Here is a 24248-nt window from a genome sequence, read left to right on the forward strand (position 1 = left end):
AATACTACATCATCTAATTAATGGCAGTAAAAGACAAGCCAATTACCAAGATTAGTGAAGTGTATAAATAGCTACTTAGGATACGTGCAGAACCTTGATACTGAGTTTATTCTTTAACAGGTTTATTTGTTGCAAACACAAAATTCAGTAGGATCTTCACTGTATTTTATGGGATTAAAATAACAAGTTCTTTTTGAGCGTACAAAAGTATACCACTTTGACGTAATATTTTCTAGAACCACAGATTTTTTTTTTTTTTTTTTTTTGCGGTACACAGGCCTCTCACTGCTGTGGCCTCTCCCATTGCGGAGCACAGGCTCCGGATGCGCAGGCTCAGTGGCCATGGCTCACGGGCCTAGCCGCTCCGCGGCATGTGGGATCTTCCCGGATTGGGGCACGAACCCATGTCCCCTGCATTGGCAGGCAGACTCTCAACCACTGCGCCACCAGGGAAGCCCTAGAACCACAGATTTTTAAAGCTGAATCATTTGGACCAACAAGCTCAGCTCAGGTCCCCAGGAGTTAAGCAACTTGTTAACATGATATTCTCCTCCCAAAACACCATGCTGCTGGACACAAATATCAAAATTAAAGTGGGTGTATTTAAAAAAAAACACACACACACTATTCATTTTAGCTCTTCTGCAAAGCACAAACAAATGAAATTCTACCAAAGTTGGTTTCCCTATCTGAATGTCAACATATGCTGGGATTCTGAACACAGGCCAATATAAGGTCAAAGACCAGCACATTTTGCGTGCGAAGAAAAAGCCTCAGGAGTTAGAGTGGATACAAAAATATTACAGGATTAGATAATAAAATGAAATCCATACCTTCTTGTAAGATGTTTAGAATTCTACTAAGATTAGTTTTGGCAAGATACTTTCTGTTTAATAGTCAACTATATCTAAATTTGAAATATACATTTCTAAAGCCTGGGAGAGGAGCTGAGGACATGGTTTCCATCCATTGGCGACATGGGCTACTTTGAAACACTGCACCCCAATAAATTCTCCCAAGATAATAATTGTTCTGATAGTCAACCTTCTATTCTCTTTATGAATGGGAAAGGGCACCCCCAACTCTCCATTTAACTGTATGTGCCATCGGAAACTAAATTCTAGTCTATTGAATGCTAATTAACATAGCTTTCAATCTTATTAATAATGTCTGATTAGATGCTAAGAAGGCTCGTTAATGACCACTTCAATGCTCTTACTTATAAGTTTAAATATGTTCTGTATCTATACACATGGGATTCGATTTGTGGAGAGCAGAGATGTAGCCATTTTTCCCATAAGCATTGTGTCTTGATTGTCACTTAATCAATAAATACACAGTTAGAATAAGGCTTTGCTTTCACGGAATATAGTGCCTCTCTCTAAAGAGCTCCAAGTATATTACAGACAGAATGGTAATTAATCCCCATTATATCCCTCTGAGGGACATAAATAGAATCTATTGTCCCTCCTGTTTTACTGGTGAGGAAACTGGCCAGGGGAAGGCACAGTCCGCAGCGACACGACCTAGGGACATTTCCTGCTTCCCATCCAGTGTCTAAGCCTCATCATGACAGAAGGATATGGCAAACGCCTTTCATAATCTCCATTCCTGTCCCGCCTCAAAAACCTCCAGACCTCTCACCTTGCCCAGCAGTGCGTGCCACCACCCAGCCCTGCCCACTTCCCAGATGGGCATCCTCTTCTCGCCCCACCGCACCCCTCTGTGTGGTGTGTTCTTCCAACACACCAAGCTGGTTCCTACCCTCAGGCTCCTGCTCCAAGGTCACTGTCAGGTCTCAGCTCAAATGCCAAGCCTTAGTCTCCCCACTCTCCACCAGACCACTTTATCACTCTCACACCAGTCTTTCCCCTTTTTCTCCAATAGCAAGCATCACTCTATGAAACACCCGTTCTGATTATTTCTTTCCTTGGTCATGCGTCTCTTCTCACTCATGTAGCATCTCTAACACCCTCGCCTTTCTCATTCACCATCCTTAAAGCCCAGACCTGCACATAAAGAAAACCAGTAAATATCAGTGGAACAAAGGAATGGCTCTGACTTGCCATGATACACAGATACTCTCCACTCAGATGCAACATCAAAATGTATAATAAAATTTTTTTAAGCCCACAGGAAGTATAAACAATCCAATTTGAGATCCACAACACGACTTTCCTTACTTCATTCCTAAAAGTGATGTCTACCCACTCTTTTCAAATGAAAGTATATCACCTCCATAATCGGCAGAGATCACAGGTGACAGTCACCCTATTCACCATTATGCCAGTCATCACAGGCAAAATCTCACAACTGGATACTGACCTAAAAGCAATACACTGCCCTAAGGTTTAAAACATGACTCGCACTTCATAAAGGTTTGCCACACAATACAAACCAAATGAATCTTTTATCCTCTGAACTGAATACTGAATTATGGTTTCATATATAGCAGTTCTATGTCTACACTAGTTGAAGAATTGCACAAAGTTACATACGACCCTTTTAGACTGTATAAATTATGCTGCCATTCACTAACTATGAGACTTTGAAAAAGGGACAACTTCTCGATTTTATCATCTGGAGGTTAGCCAGGCTAGCAATTCTTGAGGAATAAAAGCCTGACTTTGAAATATGCAAATTTTAGCATCTAGCTGTTGGCACTATTTGCTATATAAAGCTGTACACCGATGTACACAAGTCATTTCCAATCTATAACATCTTCTGTAATATGATTTGCTTACAGTTTTGCAGGTCCTCTGGAAATCTCTTTCAGTGCTTTTCAATTGAATTAATAAATACGTCAATGGTCCCTCTTCACTACAGCTGGATGGTGACACCTTTTGCCGTCTTGTTAGTTGTGTCTTAATATTATGACCAGAACTGGATAAAAATTAATATTTATGCCATTTACCTTTAGTTACTTTGAAAATTGAGAATTGTCACAGTCATTTATTTGTGCTGTGTTTTCAAGAGTATTTTTGCATGCCTGTTTGTGAGCAAGTGTTACATGCATTCTGAGAAAGCAAGTGGAATTCACATTTTATTTATGCAAAGGGTGTCAGGAAAATTCTCTTTGGATCATTAACATTACCTGAATCATTATAGCTTCAAAGAGCAATCTATGGCCTGCAAATTGTCAGTGCAAGTTTAGGTTGTTTCTTTACATCATGCAGTTTCTGATTTCAGAATTTAAATATCATAAAATGAGAAAGTTCTAACCGTTTTTTTCTCTGTCACTTTTCATGTGATCTGATTTTAAGTAATTGGAACAAACTGTGCCTAATTTCATGCAGCATAATTGCCGGGCAGCCTCAAGCTATGGCGACCCAGCACTCTGTCTCCATTAAACAATTTTCAGTTGTTCAGGATATTTTTTTTAATAGAAATGAATGAGCCTGGATGAAATTAAATGTCACAATAATCTGGTCATTGTTAAGGGGGCAAAAGGTATCAACAAAACTCCTAAACCTTTGTCTATGGTAGACCGACTGGATATTTTTCTTTTTTTCATAGTTCTTGAACCTGGTGTCCCACAAACTTTCAATTCCCACCCCCCCAAAAAAATTCCATAATTGCTAGAATCACATGAAAGCCACAACTTCAGGTAGCTAATCCACAGTCAGTCAAAAATTCACAAAGAAGTAGGCTTTTTAACTGAAATCCAATCTGTTTAACTATCTTAAATCCTATGCATCTTTACTAGATAAGCTTTTTGTGGACAGTATGAGTTATTCCTTTGTAGACTTAAAAAAATAAAAATGACTTGACAAAAACCCAACATGCCACAGGCAAGGCTGCTGTGAAAACATTCAAAGCCCAGGTTGCGTTCCGCCCACAGGGCTAGTGAGGCCACGAGAAGGGCAAAGGTAGATGTCATTTTACAAAAGAGAGAAGGACGAGTGCCATATTAGGAAGAAAATGGAAATTCATTCCAAACCATTGCAGCCACAGGGCTAGGTCTCCCTTGCCACTTTCCTGAACACCTCTGCTATTATGGCATCTAAGCGGCAAGGACACTGGTTTAAGAAAGATTGGTAGGTTCTTGTGAAGAAAAGAGGGATTGCACTTGCCAGATATACCAATCAACCTAATCGCTATGGGATATCAAAGCAAATTTGACCACAGTCCAATAGACAGTGACAGGAGACCTCCTCTTTGTTGTGTACATTAGCTTCCTGCCATTATCTCTTAAAAGCTTAATTATTTGCAAACAATTGATCAAGATGGGAATTTGAGAAAGGATAGGCAAGGGCCACTGGGAGAACGGCAACGCATTAAGAGAGTAAACAAAATTACCTTTAGATCTTACAATAAGAATTAACGATTGAGACCGGAGAGCGGGGCAGTGCAGTAGCTGCAAGGCTTCCTTCTCGAGTGTTTCCCATTTGATCTGCATTAACACCTCAGGAATGAGTGAAAGCCATAAAACAGTGATTATGTATGGGTAAAGCTGACCCTCCCTTCCAACATTAAACCTGCACACATGTATTAGGTGGGTTTCGCTGGGGAGAGAAGAGCTGCTGGACTCAAAGGGAAAACAAGTGGCTTGGGCAGTGGAACCCGAGCTAAAGGCAAGGACTCACAAAACGGTTATTCTGATTTCAATAATCAACACGCTGACTTCTTCCCAGCCTCCTGCTGAAACAGACCCTGCTTGCCACTCTTCCTGTGTTTCTAGATCTGCAGTGTGACTTCTAATAATGACCTCAGACAGCAGTGATGGCTCAATAACCCCATCAAAGAATAAAATGATCCCTAGAGTATGTGTCCTGTGTAACAGAAATAGAGGTTGTCTCAAAAAAAAAAAAAAATCGAGGACTTCCCTGGTGGCACAGTGGTTAAGAATCCACCTGCTAGTGCTGGGGAAGATCCCACATGCTGCGGAGCAACTAAGCCCATGTGCCACAACTACTGAGCCTGCGCTCTAGAGCCTGCGAGCCACAACTACTGAGCCCGCGTGCCGCAACTACTGAAGCCCGCGTACCTAGAGCCTGTGCTCCGCAACAAGAGAAGCCACTGCAGTAAGAAGCCCGTGCACCACAACGAAGAGTAGCCCCCGCTCGCCGCATCTAGACAAAGTCTGCACGCAGCAACAAAGACCCAACACAGCCAAAAATAAAATTAAAAATTAAAAAAAATCTAAAAATAGCTTTCATAAAAATTAAGTCTGAACGATCCTTTCACCAGCCAGAGAGAATAGGAAGTGACAGAAAGAAAATGGCAACTTTCTAAAGAAAGTTATCTCTACCCAATTCCAATCTTATATTTTGAGATGAGGACAGGAGGGGGTTTCTGATGTTGGTTATCTGATATTTACAAGTTTACAATACATTGGAAGAAAACTTATTTCTGTAAACAGTCAAACCCACTCTTTCAGATGAGCATTAATAGGAAAAGAGAAACTCTTCAGCACACACAGATGGAAAATGTCCAACCTTCTATCTGAATGATATCCTTGACCAAATGTACCCCTTTCATCAAATTTTCCACCCCTGACTGCAAATGTGGATGCCAGGACAGTGATGAACTTTATCTTATCTACCCTGGTAACCAAGTTTCAATAATGGTCCCTCCCTCTCTGCCTTGCCCACTCTAACAGCTCATTGTAATGGCAACAGAAATTTTGAAAATAATCCTGTACAGAGCTCACTGGTGAGATAATGGAAAGCTACGCTGCCCCTTCTCAAGCCTCAGATTAGTAATTTCTTGTGACACAGAACTGCCTCTCCACCGAAACTGCAAAACAGCTATAACAAAGCAATAGAGGTGGAAGCAATTTTCAAGCAAAATGTTACAGGCTATACTTTAAAAGGTATGGGAATAGGTACCGGGAGAGCTGATCTAACAGGAGGAATTGTGGCAACTGTCCAATATCACCCTTATCAAGGCAATGTTCTGTTGCTTGGCTGAATATGTTGGAAGAACAATTTTGGAACTTCTTTTATCCTTTTTTCCTCCAGCCCTTTGCCTCCTCCACAGCAAAGTTTAATGCATTAATATAAATTGACCTTGAGCTAAACTCTGGTATGTGATGGAGAGATACTCCCTTTAAAGAAGAAGAAAAAAATCTACCATATGGCTCTTAACCATTGGATCTCTGTGTTCTTTTAAAACTTCTACTGAGTTTTTGTCACTAAGGGAATATTGTGGATCTGTCTAAATTAAAATAACCAGCTATATATGTGACCTCTAAGAGCAGAAGCAGAAGCCTGTTAACCAAATATATTTATATTTGTTTAACATGAATTTTTTTTGCTTATAAAAACTTCTGCCACTTTAAATAAACTTGCAGCCATTTTCCCCTTATGCATTGACTATGAATAGCTTACACTGTGACAATTACATTGATCTAGGATACTTTTTTCCTTTAAAAAAATCCATAATGCTTCACTATTGTCTTTCAGCTTTATGAATTAGTTTTACTGTTTCAGTGAATGCTTTTTTGTCTTCTGACTGCACATTATCAAAGAGACACTTTGTGCCTCTCATTTGCATTACAAAAGCATGTACCGTGCAGTGGAAGAGCATTGCCTGAATGCATAGCAGTTGAGTCCTGCATCCTCACACAGGCTGGAATCAAAAGAAGAACGGTGAGGTCTGTACGGCTAAGAAGCCAAAAATGTTTGGAGCATCATCAGTGAAGTCACAGGACTTCAACCTCTTTTCTTAATTCTCCACCAACGCTCCTAGATTGCCCAGTTGCTCAAACTAAATGTGCTCCGTTGATTGTTCAGCACTGCCTTTTTCTGAAGCCTAGTCAAGCCATTTTCCAGACAAGCCCTCAGATTTGATTTCTTGTCTATCCAGCAGCAGTTATAAGAAGTTGCTAGTAGAGGTGTGCAAGCAGGAAGGTCAGGTGGGAATCTCTGAACTTGATCTTATCACATGAAAATGACATAAGTGTGGAAGGAAAAATTGAGCACTGGCTAGCATTTCATAACAGTCTTCACTTTTGCACTGAGACTATACCATTCACAGCACTGAAAACATTGTTTTATAGTTAATTATAAGAGGCTTATACTACAACGCCTCGCCTGTCTTACCTATCTGATCTTTTAATTTCTTGTAAATATTAATTAAATATAAAATAAAAGCACTAAATAGAAAAAAACAGATACTACATTAAGGGATTTCATAGTCCTTTGTATTGGGGATTTTTTTTTAAGTTGCTTGCAATTCCATTATAATAACTATGTTTAGGGCTTCCCTGGTGGCGCAGTGGTTGAGAGTCCGCCTGCCGATGCAGGGGACACGGGTTCGTGCCCCGATCCCGGAAGATCCCACATGCCGCGGAGCGGCTGGGCCCGCGAGCCATGGCCGCGGAGCCTGTGTGTGTCCGGAGCCTGTGCTCCGCAACGGGAGAGGCCACAGCAGTGAGAGGCCCACGTACAGAAAAAAAAAAAAAAAAAAAAAAAAAAACTATGTTTAGATGCATTCTTCAGTAGCTATAGATATGTTCCAGGAGTATTTTTAAATATATGCATTAAAGACATAAAATTTAGACTCTAAATTAGCAATTACTTATATCCTCCTCCTAAAAGTATTAAAATTCATGAAGAGTGCTAAAATTATTTTGAACAGTTATGATGATTAATGAACTCCCTGAATATTGATTCTCTTAGTAGGAAACCATGGCTATAAAAGGAAACACAAAAAGGCCAATAAGAAAAACAGGGTAAGAGGAGTAGGGGGATGAGAGTGGGGGTGGGAATAGGGGCCATGCTTCACTTTTGTGTCCTTTCCAAATCATTTTAAATAATAGCTCATTTGAACTCTTACTGTTTGTCAGTAGGGCATAATATGCATTACATGCATTATCGCATGTGCTCTTGGTGACCCCCATGAGTAGGGGCTATGCTTAGCTCCATTTTATAGATGAGGAAGCTGAGGCTTGGCTAGGTCCCAAAACATGAACAAAGGCTCACAGCTACTTAGTTCTGGAGCCAGGTCTGCCCTCCCCTGAGTTTCTCTACTTGGCTACCCTTCCACTGATGTTTCTTTCCCATTTCTCCATTCCCTTTTTTAAGGTAAACATTTTAAAACCAAAAACATATTCTAATGGAATATGAACAAAGTTAACCATTGTGGTGAGAGGTGACTGAATGTTTCTCTGCAGTTTCAATAGCCTTGATCCAGGAAAAGTTGCTGCTTTCCTCTCCTCCACCGCATCCCCACAGCTTCTGCCCTGCAGGCAAGTATCAAGGGGCAGGGATGGGGCTGTGCGGTGAAAGTTAGTTCACCAGGACCTTTCTCCACATTCTCCCTCCAGCAACTATCCAAAGGGACTTTATTAATAGCAGCTTTCTAGTATTAGTAAGAGTGACAGAAGTAGTAATGGTAACACGTATTAAGAAGTGAGGATGTACCAGGCATTGTTCCAAATCCTTCACATGCATTAACTCATTTAATCCTCACAAAAACTTTACGAGGGAGGCTCATAAATTATACCCATTGATAGATGAAGAAACTTGAGCATAGAAAGGACAAATTACTTTCTCACGTTCACACAAGCGTGTAAGTAATAGAGCTGGGATTTGAAACTTGGTGACAACATACAAGTTGAGAAAATTCACTTCCAAATTATTTTGTTATCCAAATGATGGGTGGAGCAATCCCACTCATTCCTGATGAGTTAATCATGAATATATAGATGATGATTACTACTCATTTTATGAAGAAGCTATTATCTTAATGTGTATGTGTCTACAACTCAGTTCTGTTAATGGAAGCAATAGGAAATTTTGCTACAAGATACAAAACTCAGTGGAAACTAATACATCCATCACTTTATTCGTTCTTCTAGTGTTGCTTATAAACTCGAGAATGATAGTAGGTTATATATGAGAACACGCTTTAAGGGTCATAGAAACAAATGCCTGCTCTTCCATCCACCTGCATTACAATATGCCTTAAATTGTCTGCTTTGAAATTAATTGTTGTGTGTTTTTCTACCAATTACTTTCATTTTGTTTGTGATTCTTAATCAAATATGAGTTAAATTACATTTGGAACCATTTCATTTTAGTAGAATACTAATAAAAACACAGGGATGCTATTGCCATTTACAAGGCAACTAGCCCAGTTCTGTGCCCAATAAATATTTGTTGTATGAATGAATGAGTGCTATTGAAGTTAGAGACACCCAAAATGCCTGAACTAGCATTTATAAGTCAATGACTTCAGAGAAACATCAGAAAACTAGCAGCCCCCATTTTAACAACTGTTCAGCCTTCTCACTCAGTTCTACAAATCCCCAAAGCAGTACAGATTTTATTTACTTTATTTAACTGACATTTTTATAATGTTTACTCTGCATCAGGCAATGTTCTCAGTGTTTTACCAGTATTCACTTGTTTAATACTTATAACAAGTCTATGAGATCAGTGTTTTTACCCTGATGTTACAGATGGGGAAACTGAGGCACAGGGTCTAAGTTACTCACAAATAGGATGAAGCTGGGATTTGACCCTAAGAAACCCATGTTCTTCATTCCTGTGCTATTCTGTTTATCTTTTTTAGCATGTATAATTTCCCCCGAAGTTTCTCCAAAATCCACTCTATGTTGTTGTTGGGTTTATTTGTTGCAAAAGTTCCCTTCCCACTCTCCAACGGCAATGTAATAAAATTCAAGTTCTCCATCTTACAGGACTGAGGAAAGAACAGAGGAGACTACTGTTTCGATATACAGGCTCTCCCCCAAGAATTTCACTGGAGCAATAAAACAAAACAATAGCACACCATCCTGGACCACTTTTCTGAAAAGAAAGTCCATGACCAGTTTATACCATAAACTCCAATAAAGTAAGGATCTTTTCCAAACTACATACAGCTCATCTCCACTATTGCTGAGAGCGTGCCAGCTAAAAGGAGACCTATCCCCAACCTGTAGAACACTTTTCCACTTTAAAAATCAAAGTGAAAGGGTTTTGAAGCCATGAAGAGAAAAGACAAGGAAGATGAAATACAGTGGTACCATTTGGAATGAGACTGTTGACAGTCATCATTACTGCCTTTACAGACACCCTGTCCAGCATTAAATATTGAGGAAAAACCCTTGTAAAGAGAATAAAGTATCCATAAGTGAGAAGCAAAAACCAGTACACTTGGTGAGAAGATGTTTTGAGAGAGAGAAAGCGAGAGCTAGGGAGAGAGAGAGGGAGAATTCATGCTGCTCCCAATATGACTAAAGACCCCTGGAACTGGTACTCATTCTCTAGTGCTAATTTTCCCACTTAAATTACAGTGCTGGTGTAGCCTCATCTCATTAGAGATCATTGTCCCCAGTAGACAGTTGTGTTTATGGGGGACTCTGGCTGTTCCACACCTGCTGATCAGGTTGCTATGTGATCAAGGCTGCATACAAACAGCAGACTCGAGCTTGCTGGACTGCGACTGATGAGCCCAGGCTAATTCAGGGGTGATTATGTAGTTTACTGGACCACTAAACCTCTTTAAGCTTGTAATTACTGCCTATTTGAGTAAAGAACATTCAAAAGCAATTCACTGCATCATGCCTGCCACAGCTGGAAGCAGGCTGCCAGCAGTCTGTGGGGACGTTAAAATCTACAGGGACATGGATTGAAGCCCAGCTAGCAGACACTGTCAGCAGCACCCGCAGCCAAGTCTATGCACATTCCTGCTCACCTCTCCTGACCAAGCTTACCATTAAAGGTGCCGTGAAAACTACAGAACAGCCATAAAGATGACAAATAACGGAATGAAGTGATACAAACTACATTTTAATGATTTCCCCCTTTTGTAAAGCTAAAATTGAAAATGTCTTTTCACAATGCCAAAGAGAGAGAGAGTATATGCTTTAAATAATATACACCGCTGAGGTTTACTGTGTACTTGCTGAAAGTTCCATCCAAAAAAATACCAATTTGAAAACAAAGTGCCCACCTTTTAGGCTTTCTAAAAGAACTGGGATGTACCGTCATTTGAGATCTCTTCCACCCACTTAGCTTTCATGTTTATAACCTTAGCTGGGAAAATATTGTTTAGCTACTTGATTGACATTTTCTAAGATCACGTGTAGATTTCTGCTGTTAATGAATTAAAATGCTGCTCAGACACCTGAGTGAAATTTACTTTCAAGAGTCAGAGAAGATTTCAGGAAAAAAATGTATCAGTATTTATCAATGTTCTCATTTTCTTTTGCTGTCACCTTAACAACTGCAGTTCTTTTGTATAACAAAAGTGTAAAACATGCTTTGCATTGCTGTGGATATAATTATTACTTGTCTCTAAGTAACAAAAAAAAGACTGGAACTTAATGAAGGGGGATTAAGTTAATTTCTTTTTTAGCTAACAGTTTCCTGTCTCTTAAAATGCAGACCTTGATGAATATAATGTTCAGGGAAGGAAAATTAAGCTTTTTATTTCACTAAATCTCCACTTTGGAATATTGATATTAAAATATTAAGATGATGTTTATTCTTTAAAAGTATGTAAATTTGGTATTAAATAAAGCCAAAGAAATCCTTTCTGACTACTCCATCCAAAGTCCACAGATCCAGGGGGTTTATGTGTTATCTACACATCCTTCCTATTAATATTCATTAGGTGGGTCTGTTTGCATTTTTATAAGCTGTGAGAGAGGCAAAGAAACCACCAGAATTCTTTAACACATGGGCATTATCAACTCAACATATGCCAAACAGCAGAGCACCCAGATCTGAAGTTAAAATTCAAACACAATTTACCTTTACTTAGCTAATTTTCATGAAAATTCTCTTCCCTTTACCCATTGTAGTCAAGCTCTTTAATTATCTCTATTCTCTGTAACATACACTTCAATTTTTAATTTAAGAGATTATTCAGCACTGTATTTTATCTTGGTTAACAACAAAACCCTTATCTTGCAATCAAACTAAAGAGAATTTCCCTTTAAGAAAAAAAAAACTAAAAACTTTAAATTGTCTTAGTAATAAGATTACCTTTATCTTTATGAACCTTCTTAAGCAAACCCTTTTAAACTCCCCACAGCATTTATTGATGTGAATTCACTGTCTGTCTCCAGAGTGGATTATAGAAGAAGGAAGAGTCTTAGTCAAAATTTGGGCAGATCCCCAGTATTTGTTTTCCAAATTATGCTTTCTCAGTCGTCCAGTCTAACTGGACAGAAAAATGCTCACAGGGCTGTGGACGTTTTTCCGTGGCATTCCCACAGAACTCTAAGAGGTTCCTGGAACATCTTAGATGAGTAGGAAAAAGAGTGGCACCTGTCATCAACAAGATGACAAGATAAAGGTGGCAAAATAAAGGTATTCAAAGTTAACTTGGAATGTAAATTGGGGCAGCCACTATGGAAAACAGTATGGAGGTTCATTAAAAAACTAAAAATGGAAGTACCATACAATCCAGCAATTCCACTCTGGGGACTATATCCAGAAAAAATGAAAACTCTAATTCAAAAAGACACATGCACCCCAATGTTCATAGCAGCACTATTTACAACAGCCAAGACATGGAAGCAACCCAACTGCCCATCAACAGACAATCTTAAGAAGATGTGGAATGTATACACAATGGAATATTACTCAGCCAGAAAAAAGAATGAAATATGCCATTTGCAGCAACATGGGTGGACCTAGAGAGTATTATACTTAGTGAAATAAGTCAGACAGACAGAGAAAGACAAATATACTATATGATATCACTTATGTGTGGAATCTAAAAAATAATACAAATAAATCTATATACAAAATAGAAAAATACTCACAGACATAGAAAACAAACTTACAGTTACCAACAAGGAGGGGGGGAGGGACAAATTAGGAGTATGGAATTAACAGATACAAACGTCTATACATAAAATAGATAAGAAACAAGGATTTACTGTATAGCATAGGAAATTATACCCAATATCCTGTAATAACCTATAATGGAATATAATCTGCAAAAGAATAAAAAAAAAGTTAACTTGACTAGTTTGAGGCTTTTTTTTTTTAAGACTTTGAGTTGGGTGATCTTTTATATCCTTTATATTTGTATAACACTTTACATTTTCAAAGAGCTTTTATTATATTTTATGAAATTTGAGCCTTACAACTACTTGGCCAAGTTGGAAGGACAGGTAATGTTGCCTCCATTCTATAGGAGAAAAAACAAAACTCAGAGTGGATACATGGCAGATTATGAGGTTAGGAAGTTGTGGCTCATAGGCCTGGAGCCCAGGCCTCCTACTTTTACACTCTTCTGAAGCTCTAAGTTTATCTTTTGATGATAAAATAAAGAGCTGTAGCCACGTCCTTCAGAAAGCTACCGTGAGTTGGTGAGCCCAGCCTCTGTTTTACTGTGTAAATGTGCATTGCTCTATACACAAAGGGTGAAACAAAAAACTCAGACTAAAACCAGATAAAACAGAACATCTTTCAAACTGGCTGTCGTCATTTCTAACAAAACTTACCTAAGTAACCTAAGTAGTAATGCTAGAAGGTCTTAAATAATGGCATTTGCCCCTTCTACAACTGGCTTTGGGAAAGAACTATCGTTACCCAATGACCGGGTAGTTTGTTTCTCTTTGACACAACTAGACTTAGTTTTGGTTTATTTAATGTGTCTTTCTTTGCCATTTCATGTGTGACATGAGTTTGCTAATAACATATACAAGAGGCCTAATTTTCCCCCCTCCTAAGTCACTTCCTAGGAGAACCTGGGCATGTGTGGAGACTCATCAACCTGTGTAGGTCAGGAGAGTGGTCATTAAGTCCATTTCTGCTCCAGTGATGTGGTTACACATTGACAAATAGCAAATCTAAAGGAAAACATTTTAAGAGTTATTGGTTTCAAGAGGTATCGTTAGGTGTACCAATTGAGCTAGATAACTGAAGCTCAGAACCCACATTAACTGTGTGACCTTGATCAAGGCATTTCAGTCTTCTGAGCCTCAGCTTCCTCATCAGTGAAAATGAGGATGACAGAACTGGCGGGGGTCAAATGAGACAACACACATTAAATTGCTTGGCATAGTGGCTGGCCTGGATGGAGGGCTTAGTAAATAGTAACTGAACCTGAGATGACTCACAAGGATGGGATAATCTAACTAAACATACTATATACATATATATTTTTTTCCCACAGTTTGTAAGGAAGAGGGTTTGACTAGGTAATTCTTGTCATTTATTTTTCTAGTGTTCAAATTAGGTTTTAATGTTTTCTTACAATTCTCTTTATTTAGACAATCACTTCCAGGATATCTAAAGAAGGGGGAGCTACAAAGGCAGTCACACAGGGCCCCCCACATGGAAGAGCCCCATGCCTGGTTTCATTTGCTGATGCCGCCATCTTGAAATTCTTCAAACATTTTTTTTTAGAAGCCCTGCATTTTCAGTTGGCACAGTTTATATGGAGGATGTATGCATTCTCCACAAATCATATGGCTGGTCCTGCTAAAAGAAAGGGAGGTTATGTTTTCCCTATCAGATGTTTTATATTCAGCTACAACCCCTCTTGAATTTACCTGAGCTTCACAGAAGTAGATTAATTACTACGTTTGTACTAAAAGAGTGTAAAAAAGAAAACACTACAAAAGCAAGATGTAGGAGGCGAGACAGTGTGGATGTGCTCAGGCCTCAGACAGATGAGTAAGGACACTTGAATGACCCTCCAGTGGCCTGCAAGGATTCACACACTCCTGTAAGCGCCTAAACCACCCTCGGGGACAGACCGAGGCACCGAGTAAATATTCCATATTATAAAGTCTATAGGGGAAAAAAAATCAATAATCCGAAACCTTCAAGGTGTGAGGTCCATTCTGGCTCACTGGACTTCGGGACGTTGAGAGCCTTTGTCTTTTGGTGGCCGGGAGTCAGAAGTGGCAATTCGCCCACCTTCCTTGGCAGGGGATGAGTGCCACATTTGGCAGAAAAGTGTGCTCTCGAGAAAAGGGAGCAGAGAATCTTTTGGCCTGGGCTCCAGCTAGGATAGATCAAGAGTGAGAACTCACCCTTGCGTGCCAACCAAATGCCACTGTAATTAAAAACAAACCTTTGGAAATAAAGTATCTGGAAATTATTTCAATTCCAACACATTCACAATAGGAGCTCATCAATAGTTACAATTAATTCACTTGGTCACAGGATTCTGGCGGGGGAGTGCTGTCATGTTTTCTAAGCCTTCTTAAACAGAATTCTACTTTTTGTTGGTTCAGATAAATATATAAATAAGCAAATTAAAGAGAAAAATGTATGTAATATGGCATAAAGTTTCAGAAGCCTCTAGCATATTTGGATTTGCACCTTACATCAAACTTTCTAAGATGGCAGCCCAGATTTTTTTTAAATGCAAAATTCCGTCATTTTGATGATGCCAAATGATGAACTCCACTATTATATGCATATATTTTGCTTAATGGCTTCATTTATTTTAATAACAAAGGGAAACAAGATTTTACAGATGAAAGCTTTCTTTTTTCATGGCTCCAATGCAAATGGGATTTTAAAAATCTGTGATGTTAACCAATATGTGATAATGGCTGCTCTCAGGGGCCCTATTTCATCCCATTTTATGCAGAGAAACCTACACAGAGTAACCACCACCAGAGTACCCCGATTTTAAGAAGGGATGAGTGTCAGAGGTCTTGTGATTGTTCCTTTTCTTTCCTCTGAATGGCTACATGTTCAGTAAAGCATCAGCTATGGAATTACTGGAGCAATAGGATTAACTCACTAAAGATTTATTATAAATGAGGCAGGAAAGTGCTGTTCATATGATTTCGGGGGATAAGAAAATAATTGCATAAACCTTTCCCTCTGTTCAGAAATCTGCCTACAGGGTTTAATATTTTGTTGAGAATCAAAAAAAATAAAACAGAGCAAGTAACTTCAGTTTAATTCTTGTTTGATTTCGTCATTACACTGAATATCTACGGTGAATCAGGAAGCCAGGAACTCATCAAAATCAGTTCCCATGGGAACAAAAGATATGCCATCTCAGAACCTCCCTGTTAGCCCCTAAAACTTGCCCATTTATTCAGAATGTCTAGCTAGTTTCAGAAAAGAAAGAAAGAGAGAGAGAGAGGGAAAGAGAGAAAGAAAAGAAAGAAAGAAAGAAAAAGAAAGAAAAAGAAAGGAAAGAAAGAAAGAAAGAAAGAAAGAAAGAAAGAAAGAAAGAAAGAAAGAAAGAAAGAAAGAAAGAAAGAAAGACGGAAAAAGAAAGACGAAGGGAGGGAGGGAGGGAAAGGGAAGGCAAAGGGAAAGGGAAGGGAGAAAGGGAGACAGGCATTTGGCTCACTAAACATTCAGGTGAGATGACCCAAACCAAAAGTCTGAAGTGGTGTTTCTTTTTACTGAGAGACATACCTTCAAACTGTAGAATACAACAGATGCAACTTGCCAGCCACACAAAGGATGTGGAGTGATTTTACAGACACTCTCTTGGCCCAAGATGGCAGCTCATGATTAATGGCTGTGTCATCCTTGGCCCTGCTGCAGTCAGGCCTGGGGTCTGATCCTGACACAGAGCCTTCGTCTGCAGCCAATCAGCAGATGTAAGCACATAGGCCCTGTCAGGTTGACATATCATTCCTTCGACAATGTCAGCGAGTATTAATGTTCAATTATCTGTCCTAGAAATGACCCACGCCTTTATGCATTGTGTAACTGCACACGTGGCGCTCTGGTAATCCCAAAGACAAGGGCAGAGATGCCCGCAGTAAACCAGCTACTGGGAGTTGGCTTTCCAACACTGTCATGACATTGCCTTGCAGTACTGAATAGGAGATTTAATTTTAGTTCTTTTCCTAAAACATATTTGAAAAACCAATGAGCCATCTATCTATCTATCTATCTATCTATCTATCTATCTTTCTTTCTTTTAGTATGTTTGCATGCCAGTAGTCCTTTCTATTTAAACAGCAACACTTCACATGAGTCATCTGTGACTAGCCGATCACACTCAGCCAACTGTTCTTCATATATGACAACGAGCTGCTCATTATGTGTGGGGTGACTTTTTATTTTATGAAACCAGGTGTATATCATTTACCATCAAACCAAAATGACAATAGTAGACTCTTCTGGAGCAATGTCAAGATCAATTCAACTTCAACATGTGAATCTAAAGGAGTCTTTTCAAGCCAGCCACCCCTCCTGCCCACTATTAAAAATCAGGACTCTGGGGGCTTCCCTGGTGGCGCAGTGGTTGGGAGTCCTCCTGCTGATGCAGGGGACGCAGGTTTGTGCCCCGGTCTGGGAGGATCCCACGTGCCGCGGAGCGGCTGGGCCCGTGGGCCATGGCTGCTGGGCCTGCGCGTCTGGAGCCTGTGCTCCGCAGCGGGAGAGGCCACAGCAGTGAGAGGCCCGCGTACTGCAAAAAAAAAAAAAAAAAAAAAAAAAAAATCAGGACTCTGGCAGAGGAATGATTTAAAAAGCATACCTGAGATCATTTTACTTGTTAACCTTTACAGTTGCTCAAGTTTTTTAAAATATTGTGTTGATTTGTTGTAGTTAAATTTCAAATCCCCCTTTTCTCATATATCATGCTAAGAAAACAAAATTTTTATCTTAGCAGATAGCTGCATTTGCATGGTTTCTGTTGAACTCACGTTCAAAGGTTATCAATAACAAGTTTGCAAACTTCTCATACAACCGGCACCGAAAGATAATGTACAGTAATTGCATGATAACTTCCTCCAAAACTGAGATAAAACTTTTAATGCAAATTCAGGTTCACCAACCTATACATGATAGTAGGAACTTAAGTAGTTCAGATTGCAGCTCAATGAATTTGTCTCATGATACGAATTTTTTTTTTTTTTTTTTTTTGCAGTATGCGGGCCTCTCACTGCTGTGGCCTCTCCCGTTGCGGAGCACAGGCTCTGGACACGCAGGCTCAGCGGCCATGGCTCACGGGCCCAGCCGCTCCATGGCATGTGGGATCTTCCCAGACCGGGGCACGAACCCGTGTCCCTGCATTGGCAGGCGGACTCTCAACCACTGCGCCACCAGGGAAGCCCCCATAATACGAATTTTTAAGGAATAGAAAATGCAATTATTTTTTCCTGTGGAAAGCCACTAAAACTTCATTATTTTGCCTTAATTTTAACATGTGAAAAGCAGGTTGATTATGAAATGTACCTATTAAAAGTCTAGCCAGCCCTTGGTCACAGTGTGGTGTCTTGTGCTATTTCTACATGTATTCTCAACTGCACTGTGAAAGTCCTTTTATCTTTTTTAAGCTTTTTTTTTTTCTTCCTTTTCTTGGTCTGCCTACTGTGCTCCCAGCAGCAATTTTTTCCAAATGACTTCCATTCTCCTCCAGCTCCCAATCCTACTTCTTGGACACTTAGCTGTTGACTTTGTCTCCTGGTATGCTAACAGATCCAGGAGAAGGACACCCAAGACTCCTTTCTTGTCTATTTCTAAATCTCCCTGCCTTCATCTTCCTCTCCTGGTTCACATGTATTGCTAAGCCCTTGCTCTGAGATGCCATCCCATCACTCTCCCCACTCAGCCCCTCCACTGCCCACTTGTTCTTGATCCTTGCTCCATTCATCAGTCCTTTTCTACATTTATCTTCAAAGGTTCCTTCTCTATTACCTAAGTAACTAATTAGGCTGTGCTTTAACAAACTTCATGGAACATAGTAGCAATTCCATGAAAGACAGCTGCATGATTCTATGTGTAAACATTCAAATCTCCCTTCTCCTAAATATTAAAAAAAGAAAAGAGAAAACTTCCCCTCTTGTTACCACCTCCTCATGCTACTGCCCAAATTATAGCCCTTAGTATATTTCCTCAAGCAATTGCAGAAAGGTCTACCTTTGTTGCCTCTGTCGTAGTATCGCCCGTATGCCTCAGAATACAGCTTCTTTCTCTTCCAAAGTCCTGAAACAGGTCTTTCAAAGGTCACTGATGATATCCTAATCCCTATACCAGAACCTTTCCCAGTACTTCTACTGCATAAAACTTTCAGGGTTTGGTCACCTCTATTTTGAAACTTTGCTCAAGCGTTTGGTCAATAAATATCATCAAGCATCTCTATTATGGCTGAAGATATAGCAGTGAAAGATTCAATCATCTTATTTACGAGGGAGGCAGCTGTAAATAAACAGTCACCATGACAAGTGCTCTCTATCAGGTGACCATCAGGGCGCTATGGGTCTGGAGGCAGGGGCCATTTCCTCCCTCCTGGGGAGGACCAAGAATGGCTTCCCCAAGCTATGACAGCTGAGATCAGTTGTGAAGGATGCAGGAAAATGTATGAAGTGGAGAAGGGGTCATGGAGTCTCCAGATGAGGGAACAATACGTGCCGGTGCACAGAGTACGGGACCATTCAGCACCTGTGGGGAAGGTAAGTGTGTATGGAAAGGGTGAATGAGGAGCCTGGGTGCTCAGGGGGCCAGTGTTAGACCTCAAGGGTCCTTGAATGGCATGCTGAGGATGTTGTATCCTAAGGGCAATAGGGAGATATTACAGATTTTCAAGTAGGGGTGAGATTTGGCCAATTTTGCTTTGGAATAATCACTCTGGTGGCAAAATGAGGGATTCTTTGTAAGGGATCAATTACAAACAAGTGTAATTGATTAGAGGCAACTGATTAGAGGCAGGGAGGCTGATAAGGGAAAGGGAAGAGCAGGAGACAAGGAGGCTATGGCAGCGGGACTAGATAGGGATAAGAGAATGAAGAAGTGTTTAGGAGGGAGTGTGCATGGGACTCAGGGAGTAATCTGTCAAGCAGGGAGGAGGGGGAACCTTCCAGGATGAATCTGAGGGTCCTGGTTGGAACTTCCGGGTCCATGGTGATGTTAACTGAGATGAAGATGAGAGAAAGGAGAGCCAGTTTGGGGACTGTGGTGGATTCTGTTTGGGAATGGACTATTTCTTATCATTGGATCTTCCTTCCTTTTCTTAGACTATTAAAGTGTGGGAGCTAGAAGGGACCGCAGAGATGAGTCCAGCCCACCTCCGCGTTGGACAGACCTCCTGCCTGCTCCTCTGTCTCTTTCTCTAGGTTTTTTCCTCCAGAAAACCTTTAAAAGGAGGTGTTGCCTGAATTCCGTTCTTTTTTTTTTTTTTTTTTTTTTTTGCAGTACGCAGGCCTCTCACTGTTGTGGCCTCTCCCATTGCGGAGCACAGGCTCCAGACGCACAGGCTCAGCGGCCATGGCTCACGGGCCCAGCCGCTCCGCGGCATGTGGGATCTTCCCGGACCGGGGCACGAACCCGTGTCCCCTGCATCGGCAGGCGGACTCTCAACCACTGCGCCACCAGGGAAGCCCCTGAATTCCGTCCTTGCCCTCCTCCTTTTCTCTCTCAGCTCTCTCTGGGTCCATGACTCCATATCCATCTCCAGCCTCAATGGAGGTAACACCAAGCCTTGTGCTCTCACCAAAGCCCGAGCCAACCCGTTTCCAACTACTGACCATACAACTCACATGGACATCCCACCAGCACCGGAACCACACGTATCCCACACAGCATGCCTCACCTCCCCCTAGAACCAGTTCCTGCTTCTAACTTCCCTTCTTCCCTGAAAGAGACTCCAGCTCCATAACTGCCAACGTGAAACAGGGAAGTCACCTTTGATGCTCTTCTGTACCAAATGTCCACTCGTGAGTGGTTATGAAAACAGGCTTCAGAGCCAGAGGGGCTTGAGTTCAAATCCAGTCCCTGCTTCTCACTGCACTACTTCAGGCAAGTTGTTTAATCTCTCAGAATCTTGGTTTCCTCAACAGTGAAATAGGGAGATGAGCAGTACCACCCCTAGAGGGTCACAGTGGGAATTCCATGAGATAAAACATATAAGTGCTTAGCGAGGCCTACCAGGGTGGGGGCAGTGTGGGAGCAGCCTGCACCAGCCAGGAGGAGCTTTTTATTCACTGACATTATTTAGAATTGCCCGTGCATGGTGTTAATAATAAACAGGTGGACTTTTAGTCATTTTATTATTATTTGTAAGTTCTCTACACACGTGGCACTGAGAACCCACCTCGGCACATTCCTGGCACTTAGCACAGTGTATGATACACATGTGCCAGCTATGAATGCTTCTATTTATGAGGTGCCGGGTTTACCTCCAAGATATCATCCACCATCCATCCATCCATTTCTTTACACTCTCACAACCACAACCTTCTCACCAGAACTGTTGTCATTGTCTCCGAACTGTCCTCCTCACTCCACTTCTTCTTGCAAACTGCACCACCAACTAGATCTATGTGCTTTTCATAGAGCTCCGAGATGTACACGGTTCCTTGCACGCAGTAGGGCACTCAAAACGCATTTGAACTCACTTGGAAAAAACTTGAATGGCCCAATTCATATTGTTATTCAGAGAGAAGGGTAGATGTGGCCTAAAGTTTAGCCGTCATTTACGGTGGGGAAAAATAACAACAAGCACGTTTAAAAGCTGCTTTTTCCTACTGTGCAGTGGGATTAGGTCACCCCATCATGGAAAACATCCCAGCCATCTCTCCGCACAAACCAAACAGTTTTAGGTATTTCCAGGTAAGAGCCCTGCCTTCATCCTGCTGCTGCATAAGCCCCTTCCCCGACCCCCTACCACACACACTTGTGCAGCGCAGGTGTCACAGCCACAGAGAACCCCAGGGACAGCATGGCACCCATGCAGGGAACCCACAGCTCTCTGGTGGTGCCATAAAGCAGCTGTGATCAAGTAAGTGGGGCAAACACATGGCTCTGATGACGTCACATGGACTTCTGCCTCAACTCTCACCAGATCTAGTCAATGTGTATGCAAGCCAGTTTCAAGAGCAATAACAAACCATAAATTTAAGTCTCAAGGTCTGGAAGTAGTGACACCCAGCAGGTTGCAAATTAGGGCTCTGAATGTTTTTCCGGTTTCTACTTTATTGTACACTAAGATCTCTGGTAGATCTTCAGACTTTTCTAGCCCACGTCCTTCTATACATGTGTTCCATCTGTAAAGTGGGGGTACAATGATTAATTGTTGAATCAAATGCAAACGAAGTACTTAATAATCTTTTCAAATCAAACAGGATGCTTGCTTATAGCTGGATTTTTCAAAATTCAGATACATGCTGTTTCATGCAGGTCCATTTGGCCTTTTTTCCTTGGAAATTCACCCCACCATTTACTCAATCACTCTCTTGAACACTGAAGTGATGAATGTTGCTGAGTGCTCATGGTTTCTGGTCCAATACGAACACTTTCAAGGAGTAAGTCCAGGGCGCCTGTCGTCTTGGTAATTGATGATGTTTTCACTTCAAGGTGTGGGCCTGAGACCCACAGGGCTCAATGGGGGAAGTAAATGAATTGACTTGACTACATCTCTTGCCCACCTGATACGCATAAACTCATTACTGCCAAATGTACTTCAATATTATCAAGAGGGGATGGCAACACATATATTTGACAATGGTTAAAGCGATGCCTTTATTGTATTTTACATTCGCAAATTAAAACACTTGGTTTTTTGTTACAATTCTTTGTGAAAATCTGGTGTTCACTATATTCACAATGAATTATAAATGCCTGCACCAAAACAAAGGATAATCCACGATGCCATCAAATGTATGCCTCTCTTTCTAATTTTGATTTCTAGGGCCCCTGGCCTCCGTAAGAGAACGCATGCAGGGGCACACACATACTGTATTTCAAATGGAGATTTTATGTAAGCTTATTTTTATAGTGATTCCAAGAGTAGCTGCTCTGCTTTTTATCTATGCAAACTGGAAATAAAGTAGGCACCCTGCCAGCTCCCTGACAGCAGGCCAGGCCCGGGCTGCCATGGGTAACTCGCACAATGACATCTAAGGGGTCCAGAAAAGAACCCTGACTAATGGCTTTTGGATTCCTTGTGACCTTTGATCCTCAGTGCCTTAGACCAAAATAAATGACCTAATTTCAAGAAACTACATCCAGCCTGTGAACTCTAATGAGTGAGAGAATTTACCCACTAAGCAATGATTCATAGGTATGTGCTATTCATAATAATTCTTTAGATCTTAGCCCAACTAGAGGGAATATACTTTTCGGATGCTCACGTTTTCCTTGTAGGTTATTTGTTGCTTTTCCCTTGTTGCTTTTAATACTTTTTCTTTGTATTTAATCTTTGTCAGTGTGATTAATATGTAACTGGGTGTGTTCCTCCTTGCGTTTATCCTATATAGGACTCTGTGCTTCCTGGACTTGGGTGACTGTTTCCTTGGATGCTCACTTTTTAAAACAAATTCATCTTCCAGGATGCTGTGAAATTTGAGAGTGCCCAGGGCAGATAAAGTACACAAGGCAGCGGAAATACAAAAGGATTTCCTGGAGCAGACTGAAGTTGGCTAGTAGGATTAGGAACAAAAGCATTTCTCCCTCAAATGTATGTATTGTTTCTGTAGTTGATGATTCTGTTGCTTCTTTACTGACAAAGGCTACCAGATCTGGAGGTCCAGACTAGGAATTCAGGAGCTAGTACAAGCACTGAACACACTGCCCTCTCCCCATGATAACTTCCATGACTGACTATCATCGCCAGAGCCCTGAAGCCACATGGGGGTGAAGGGTAAGATTCTGTAACATTCAACCTTCACCCATCCTATCACACAAGTGTACTGTCAACAAGCCCCAAAGAAAAAGTCAGTATATCTGCAGCATCCTTGATCTATCAGAAGCTTTCTGGGTATTTGAGAGACCCAGGGAAAACTCTGGGATATTCATTTAGGGCAGTGAAACTACCCTGCACGATACTATAATGGTGGATACATGTCATACATTTGTCCAAACCCCTAGAATGTACCACACAAGAGTGAACCCTGATGTAAACTGTGAACTTTGGGTGACAATGATGGGTCCGTGTAGGTTCATCAGTTGTTAAGGAATGTGCCACTCTGGTGGGGACAGGGGGGTGCTGATAATTGGGGAGGCTCTGCAGGTGTGGGGCAGGAGGCCTATGGGAAATCTCTGTCCCTTCCCCTCTGTTTTTTTTTTTGTGTGTGTGTGGTACGCGGGCCTCTCACTGTTGTGGCTTCTCTTGTTGCGGAGCACAGGCTCCGGACGCGCAGGCTCAGCGGCCATGGCTCATGGGCCCAGCCGCTCCGTGGCATGTGGGATCTTCCCGGACCAGGGCACGAACCTGTGTCCCCTGCATCGGCAGGCGGACTCTCAACCAGTGCGCCACCAGGGAAGCCCCTCCCCTCAGTTTTGCCGTGAGCCTGAAGCTGCTCTAAAACATAAAGTCTAGCTTTTTAAAAACTCTTTGATATTTAAAAGAAAGTTCTTGTACACTGAAAAAGAACTGAAGTTGGCAGAGGAAAAACCAAACACTTT

The 24248-nt window shown here is 41.1% G+C and overlaps 1 protein-coding gene across 1 annotated transcript in view; it reads right to left on the minus strand.

The window, feature by feature from the left end:
- Window positions 1–24248, minus strand: part of MEIS1 (Meis homeobox 1) — a gene marked incomplete at its 3' end in the record, with an annotated part of 139164 nt that overhangs the window by 22533 nt on the left and 92383 nt on the right. The window lies entirely within an intron of this gene.

Source organism: Hyperoodon ampullatus (assembly GCF_949752795.1).
Source record: "Hyperoodon ampullatus genome assembly, chromosome: 15".
In the NCBI taxonomy this organism is placed as follows: Eukaryota; Metazoa; Chordata; class Mammalia; order Artiodactyla; family Ziphiidae; genus Hyperoodon; species Hyperoodon ampullatus.